Genomic DNA, 7,972 nt, shown 5'->3' with positions numbered 1-7,972 from the left:
TGGCGATATCTGTGTGAAAAGGGCTATTAAGGACACGTGAGCTTTCAGTTTCAGAGTTTCCTCAAAGGAATGATTTTTCTCTTGCAGATGTAAGTGTACAGCAGAGTCTTGACTTCAGGAGTTGGCCCTCCTGTGTTATGCCATTCATTCATGGAGAGGTTGTTTTGTCTCTTCAGTGTACAAATCTATACGGTCCTGGCTGCATTGAACAGCATAAACTACATTACTCTTTGTGCCTGGGTGTTCTGTCTTTAGAATGGACAAGTGTCTGGCTCAGTGTGTTGGTAGGTTTGAAGTGAAATAGGATATGATGTTTATTAAGGATCCTCTGCAACAAAGGGAATGATGATGTTGTTACGTTTTCTCTCATCTCTGGATCTTTTAGTAGTTTTGACAAAGGTCCAGCTTGGGTAGCCACAGGTTTTAAGTGCTCCCCTGTTGGAGGTCTTTTTACAGACCTAAGCATGTAACTAAATGCTCTTGAAAAAGGCAAATAGAATTAAAAGCCCTTTGCCAAGGAAAATTGAACAATGAATGATGTTTAGTGTTATTGACATTGAAATGTAAATTGAAGTTGAAAAAAGGATATGATGATAATTAAGCTTGATGAAGAAATACACTTGTAGTCAGTAATTATTACGGGAGAGAAAGACATGATCCTTAGATAAAAGATTATGAGATTAAAAATCAAAATTATGAGATAGAAGGTCAAAACTATGAAATAGAAAGTCAAAAGTGTTAGAAAAAAAGTCATAGTTATGAAATGAAAAAAGCTGAAACTTTGAGAATGTCTTCATAAATACGGTAGTGAAGACAAGGTCAAATTGGTTCCTGGCCCAGTGGGTGGGTGGAGTGTGAGGTTGCATGTTGAGAAGAAGTCGATGAATTCAGAAGAGTGCAGCTTCCTTGGGTGGAAGTCTATCAGATGCTGTCCGAGAAGCCTTCAACTCCCAGCTCCAAAGGAGCTTCTCTAGCATCCCTGTGGAAGCTGGGGATATCGAACCTGAATGGACGATGTTCAAAGCTTCCTTTGTTGAAGCTGAAGCTGTGTCTGGTGGCCATAGGGTCTCAAGTGCCTCAAGGGGCGGCAACCCTCGGACACCGTGGTGGACACTGGTAGTCAGGGAAGCCGTCCAACTGAAGAACGAGTCTTTTAGGGACATTGTCCCGGGGGACTCCTGAGGCAGTTTTGGGATACCAATGGGCTCAAAGGGCAGCAGCCGCAGCTGTGGCAGAGGCAAAGCAGCAGGTGTAGGAGGAGTTTGGCAATGCCATGGAGAAGGACTTTCTGGTGGTGCCAAAGCGCTTTTGGAAAGCCGTCTGGCACCTCAGGAGGGGGAAACGGGGAACCCTCCAAGCTGTGTACAGCAAGGATGGGACCTTGTTGACTTCAACTGATGAGGTCATAGGGCGGTGGAAGGAGTACTTCAGTGACCTCCTGAATCCCACTCAGCCACTCTCTGTAGTGGAGACAGAGCTGGAGGATGGCAGGGTATCATCACAAGAATGAGGATCAGCACCTCTAAATCTGAGGCCTTGGTTCTCAGTAGGAAACCGGTAGACTGCTTACTCTGGGTGGGGAATGTGTCCTTGCCCCAAGTGAAGTGAAGGAATTCAAATGTAAACATCTGACTGATAATTGATTAACAGTTGACTGACAGTTGAAGTCTGCTCTTTGTCCTGTGAGGAAGGTAAGCTAACTGTCTCTCTTCCTATTGTCAGTTAACTATTCAATTGTTTTGATAACTGATGAATTTACACATTAAAGTGTACAATATGTAGCCTCACTTCTTTAGTGTTAGCAAACATTACCAATGATGCAATGATGATAACAGCAGGTTAGCAGTTAATGCTGGTGGCAACCAATGTTTGCTTTAGGTATGTCAAGCTAGATGTTTTTGTTTTCCCCACTTACAAAGGTTGTCTTAATCACAGCAACCACATATCAGCTCATATATATATATATATATATATATATATATATATATATATATATATATATATATATATACACACACACACACACACACACACACACACACACACACACACACACACACACACACACACACACACAAAAATATCAACGTGAGCTGATATGTGGTTAAAGACACTCACTTTCACATGATTATTCAAATCAGATTATTCCAAATCCAAAATCTGTACTTCTAACAGATGCTTCAAGGTTCTCTTTGAATGTCTGATAACTTGGGCACTTCAGAGGCAGTTTCAGCATTGTTCTCTAGGTTGAGGCTACAGGCATGGTAATTTCAGGAGAAACTTCTACATACGGGTGCTGGGGAGGTACACTCCAACCTGTCAAAAACTTCAGGAGTTGGTGTAGTTCCTGAGAGGACCCTACAAAGACACAGTCGTAAGTATTTTAAAACCTGCGAATAAGATATTGTACATCATAACTTTTTGAAGTTTACCCAAACATCATTAATCACTGCTTTACTGTAAGATGATTGTAAAAAGAAACTGGGCTTTCTACGGTAAAATAAAACAATATTTACAAAATGTTACATGGTAGATTTTACACCAACATGTTTCCATAAATATGGAATCATTGTGAATAATTAGCAACAGCTATAGGAGATATACATTGTTCAGATGTATGGTTTTCTGAGATAACATTTACAATCTGACCATTTTCAATGTAGTCTCTCAAAAAGCCTGTGACCAGGTATGTCTCCTCCAAGCTGCTGTGGCCATCCTCATCCTCATCCTCACTATCCAGCAGTGGTCAGATGATTCTTTTCAAGATGGTCTGAGAAACAAAAACAAGTTCAAAGACTGTAAACTGAAAGGGATATTAATAGAGTAGAGCTATTTTGCAAAGTACCATCACTTTTATAAAAGTAGAGGTAGAAAAGGCAGCTTTTATTGGATATAATATTGGAGGCTTATAATATCTGAATGATAGAACTCCAACATGTTACACTTAAAGCCTTATTCCAGTTATATAAGTACAATTACAATTAAAGCTGAAGATGAATGGGCCGTTGCAGTCATCAGGGCATGCTGCTGTCAGGATGTGCCACGTAGATGTATTCAGGGTAAGACCCTCTACATGTTTGAGCAATTTGGAGTAGATGGCAAATTTTATGTGGAGGTTATAATGAGTTGATGGTTTTATGGTGAAGCATCAAAATGGACCGCACCACCAGGTGTAGGTGAAAGCTTTTGATAAGTTTTGTCCACATTTGCTACTTGCAAAGTTTGTTGCAAATGACCAAATGATGGAGGAGGAGTTGGAAAAAGTGAGTTTATTTTTTCACGGAGTCTTAGTGGCTCATGGGAAAGTAGTCGCCTGGGGTATGTTCAGGCAGTGAAAATTGCTTATTGTGCGATTTGGGTGAGTCCAAATACCAGATATGAGAGAAGACCATTTTCAGTTCAATAACATTTATTTGTGAGAATTATGAAACTGTAAAAATCTGTACAAGAGCTTAAGCCATGGACCAATGTGTCTTCTGTTGTCAATGTGAGATCAATTTCGATGACAAACCTTTCCAATCCATCAAGGGCTTTGGAAACAATTAGTCAGAGCCAGTAAATCCAACCCCACTACTGCTGTTTGAGGCAAAATGGTGTACATTTTTACGAACAAAAAGGAAAATTGTAAAAACTCACCCAGGTTAAGGATGAATCCAAACTGGATTGTTTCCATTACCATAGAAATGGCCTTTTACCCCATCCCCAACAGCTGCATCACCTGAAATACAGAGAGTTACTCTGACTTTGTGTGAATGTGTATGACATATAAGCACCAAATATTTTTCAATGGACTTTATTCCCAGCTCAACTACTTATTGAAATTAAAGCAGCTCATTTATTTCACAAAGAAGCTGCTTTCATTTATTTATAATACACATATATAAACATCATGGTTGTTGTGACTGCTACAGTAAGGCACATCTGGATTAATCAATTTGGCATATAACGCAAGACAGGAAAGAAAGGAGCTGCTGTAATTGAAGGAGGGAGTGGAGCTTGGCATAAAGATACTTAAAAGATCTAATAATGTGGCGGAATGCAGGCTTGTATTGAAAGAACAATTTACTTCACATTTCAGTTGAAATCACTGTTCCTATGACAATTCTTACAGTACAACACATTTAATGAAAGATACCTACCACCCAGTATAACAGAAATTCATGGGGTTTTCTGTAGAAAGTTAGAATCTCCGTTTCACGATCTTCCTCAGTAGATCTAAGATCAAGCCTCACAATCACCTTTGGCTTCAGTTCAGCACTGTTAAGCAAATGACGTCAGGCTCTGTTGTCCACTCTGTGAAAATTAAGTCATTATCAGTGAAAACTGGACAAAAACTGATATATATAAACTTGATTTTAGACATTTTGGGACAGCAGTTTAAAGTTCTATTTTTCTAAGGTAAGCATAAATATCAGTATTCTTATGCATAAACTGTATATAGTTATAAAAAATGAGACAGTGGCACCTTCAGAGCTACAACTTTTATTTTCTTCACATGGACTTTAGCTGCTTAATGAGCTAGCAGTGGCTGAGGTTCCTGCTTGGCTTGTTCCTGAGCTTTCTGACGGGGTATTCTCTGAGGTTTCCTCAGCATTTGAATTTGAATTCTATCTGAGAGAAGCTAAATACCTCGGCATAGACACATTCCATCTTTAGTCCAGTTATCTGAGAAGTTAGGATCACACTGGGAGGATTCTAGCATAAACAAGACACAATAAAAATAACACAATAATATCAAACATTTTTACAATAGAGTTTGGTGGATCTTGTTCAGACATACTTCTGTTGCGAGGGTTTCTGGCTGGGAATTTCCTTGCTAGTACTCTATCATACTCTAAAGAATCAAATACTACATCGTAAACACATATTACCTACAGGTCAATATCTTTTTGGAGTGGCCTCATATAAATCACAGCTGCCCCCACTCCAAGTTCTTTGTTGCACAGGAGCTCTGGAGTATATTCATCCTGTGAACAGGGAATGATGTCTAAGACCTTGGACCTTGTAGAACCATGGCTCCACAGTTGAAACCCACCACAGTGCTTTAGTTGTGAAAAGTTCAACTGTAGGGGATCTGAAAACTCAGTTGCACTACAGTATCTATCTGAGGGGAAAAACAAAACAGTATTATAACCAGTTTGTGTGCTTTAATACAACACCATGGACAAAAACACATGACTGAGTGAATAAGATGTGCTTTTAAAGAATAAAATAAGACCCACAGTCATTTATTTACACATTTTGAGATTACAATCTGTTAACATGTGCGTCCCATTTAAAACACTGTAAACCTCCAGATGAACTTAGTGGCAAAACATGAATGAGTATGACAGGGGAAGCTGCTCTCCCGACATTTCCAAACAGTGGGTCTCATTCATGAAACGCTGAAACGTAAATTTGTGTGTAGATTTGCACACAAAGGCTTATGCTACTAAAAGCCTACTCTGGATTCATGAACAATGGGGGAATCTCGGCAATCAGTTATCAGACTAAATCACCCTCCATGAATAGCCATATAAGGAGTGAAGGTCGGTGTATCCTGTCCACCTGATACATGTGATCATGACTCGCACAAGGCAGAGGGAGAAAGAGGGAAAAGGAGAGATCGAGGATCAAAGTCATTTTGGATGAAATGGAGATCAGAAAAATATTTTGTCTTCTGTTAGTAGTGGTGTTAGTGGGACACGTAAATTTAGGCCTGGAAGGAGGAAACAAATGTCATGAATAAAGTGTCCTCGGAAGTAAAGTGAAAATAGATAGATAGATAGATAGATAGATAGATAGATAGATAGATAGATAGATAGATAGATAGATAGATAGATAGATAGATAGATAGATAGATAGATAGATAGATACTTTATTGATCCCGGAGGAAATTCAAGCATCCAGTAGCAATAACAAACACTGAACATACATTGAAAATACATACAATATCAAAGAAACAGTAGAAATAAAAATATGGAATAAAAAAATGTTATAAAAATGTTTTGTACAACTGTATAAAAATATAAAGTGATATTAAAAATATAAAGTGACATAGAGGTAAAGAGTATTAAGGGGACAGGGGACGGTGTACAATTAAATTAAATTGGGCTATAAAAGATGAGTGCTTTTGAGTGCACTTGTCCATTGTCTGTTGTGCTTCCTGACATCACTGCGAGCTGTTGTACAGTCTGATGGCCAGGGGGACGAAAGAGTTATTGTGTCTGTTGGTGGAGCAGGAATGAGACAGCAGTCTGCAACTGAACACACTCCTCTGCCTGCTGAAGGTGTTGTGCAGAGGGTGGTGGGTGTTGTCCAGTATGGATAGCAGTTTGTCCAGGGTCCTTCTCTCTGCCACAGTCACCAGAGAGTCCAGCTCTAGTAGTAGCTCTAAATAGTTTGATAAGGAAAAAAAACAAAACACAACAAACTCCAATAGCAGCAGGGATTCATTTCGTGAAGCAGGTTTAGTGAAAACTCTTGAGTCTGTTAACCCTGAAATGAGGGAAACTCTGAGTTTTCCGCTTCACAAAGGGAGGTAACTCAAACCAGAGAAAGAGGGGGAACTCCAGCCTGTTTCACAGAGAGAGGTAACTTAAGCTCTCGGTCAGTTACCATGGTAACATACTCTACGAACCTAACCTGGTCGGGACCAGATTTTTCTCAACAAACCTCGAGTTTCTCTCTGTCTCCGCCCTCTTTCAGCCACACATGGTATTTGATTTCCTCATATATTCAGTCAGCAGGTAACTTTTCGCGTAGTATAGTTCTGCCATCTGTTTTTTGAGAAAATCATTGCAAAAATCAGTCAGTAGGCCTACATTAGTAGTTATATTAGGTGGCGACTACCATGGCATGTCCTTTTGACAATGATCCCGTGGATGAAGCTGCAGCAATACTGCGTAGAGAGAATTAAATATTCGTCGGGAGGTGATTATCAGACAACACATAGATGTTCTTGCATTTCCAGACACTTATCTTTTTGAGCGGTACTGTTTCACTTCACAGTCCATCATTTACATACACAACCTAATCCGTCCTTACATTTCCAACATTACCAACCGAAGTCATGCCCTCACATCCCAGCAGATATTGTGTATTGTGCTGCACTTGAGCAAGGCAACTGCATGCAGAGCGGTCAGAGACACCATATGCCAACATCACTTTAGTGATTGAGTCACCACCACCACCACCACCAAATACAATAGCTAGTTTAGTTGATGTTCCAATAGTTAAAATAATTAACATAATTCTGTGACCATGCACCTACCTCTAACTTGTGCTCCAGTATTTCAATTTCTAGGTCAGCCCTCCTGATCTGGCGGTCCAAATACTGCATTTCTTTGTCAGTTGTTTTTTTATTTTTTTCAGCAGGTGAATTTTGTAAATGTCTTTGACTGGTAACTGGGAATACATATAGGAGGACATTATACAGTTGCACATGAATTCCACAGAATGAATCTCTGGTGTTTACTGAACGTTCATCTCACTGTGTCAATCTATGCAGTGGAAGTTGAGGAACCCTCCTGCTGCTGCCCAGCCATGCCCTGTTAAAAAAGGATGAGAGTGTGTTAATACTTCAGTGTAGGCTAAATGTCACTCTTTATTCCACCAGAATGTAAGAAATGTAAATGGGAAGAGAACCATCAGTAACATATCAAGATGTTACCTCTGTAGGCCTTTCTGGATCCCCCTCTGTAAAGGCAGCAGATGCACTTTCCTCGTGCTCTTCATCCTAGATGAGTGATACGTTTCAGTATATTTAAACTACCATTTGGCAAAATCTTTGGAGTATTGCCTCCTTACAGTTACATGGTTTGTTGCGGGGGGGTTCCACCAGGCAGATAGCACCATCAGAATCTGTTGGGACAAAAGTAAAAAAAAAAAAAAAGTCATGAAAGGGAAATAAATATTTTTATGAATAGGCTTGTCTACTTCATTATTTTATTTTATTGTCTACTTTACAATTTTGTTTATATCTTTATCTCTT

At 39.5% G+C, this 7,972-nt stretch overlaps 1 long non-coding RNA gene across 1 annotated transcript; it reads right to left on the bottom strand.

Moving 5' to 3' along the window:
- Window positions 1-6,267: 6,267 nt before the first annotated feature.
- LOC119026401 lies at window positions 6,268-7,832 on the bottom strand. Its single transcript, XR_005077138.1, has 3 exons — window positions 7,789-7,832; window positions 7,652-7,717; window positions 6,268-7,529 (listed from the first exon to the last, which is right to left on the bottom strand). It is a non-coding gene; the product is annotated as an uncharacterized LOC119026401 (long non-coding RNA).
- Between the last annotated feature and the right edge of the window lie 140 nt (window positions 7,833-7,972).

This window comes from Acanthopagrus latus, chromosome 9 (genome assembly GCF_904848185.1).
Source record: "Acanthopagrus latus isolate v.2019 chromosome 9, fAcaLat1.1, whole genome shotgun sequence".
NCBI classification, from domain to species: Eukaryota; Metazoa; Chordata; class Actinopteri; order Spariformes; family Sparidae; genus Acanthopagrus; species Acanthopagrus latus.
Note: the sequence above shows the minus strand (reverse complement) of the source record. Positions and strands in the feature narration are given on the sequence as shown.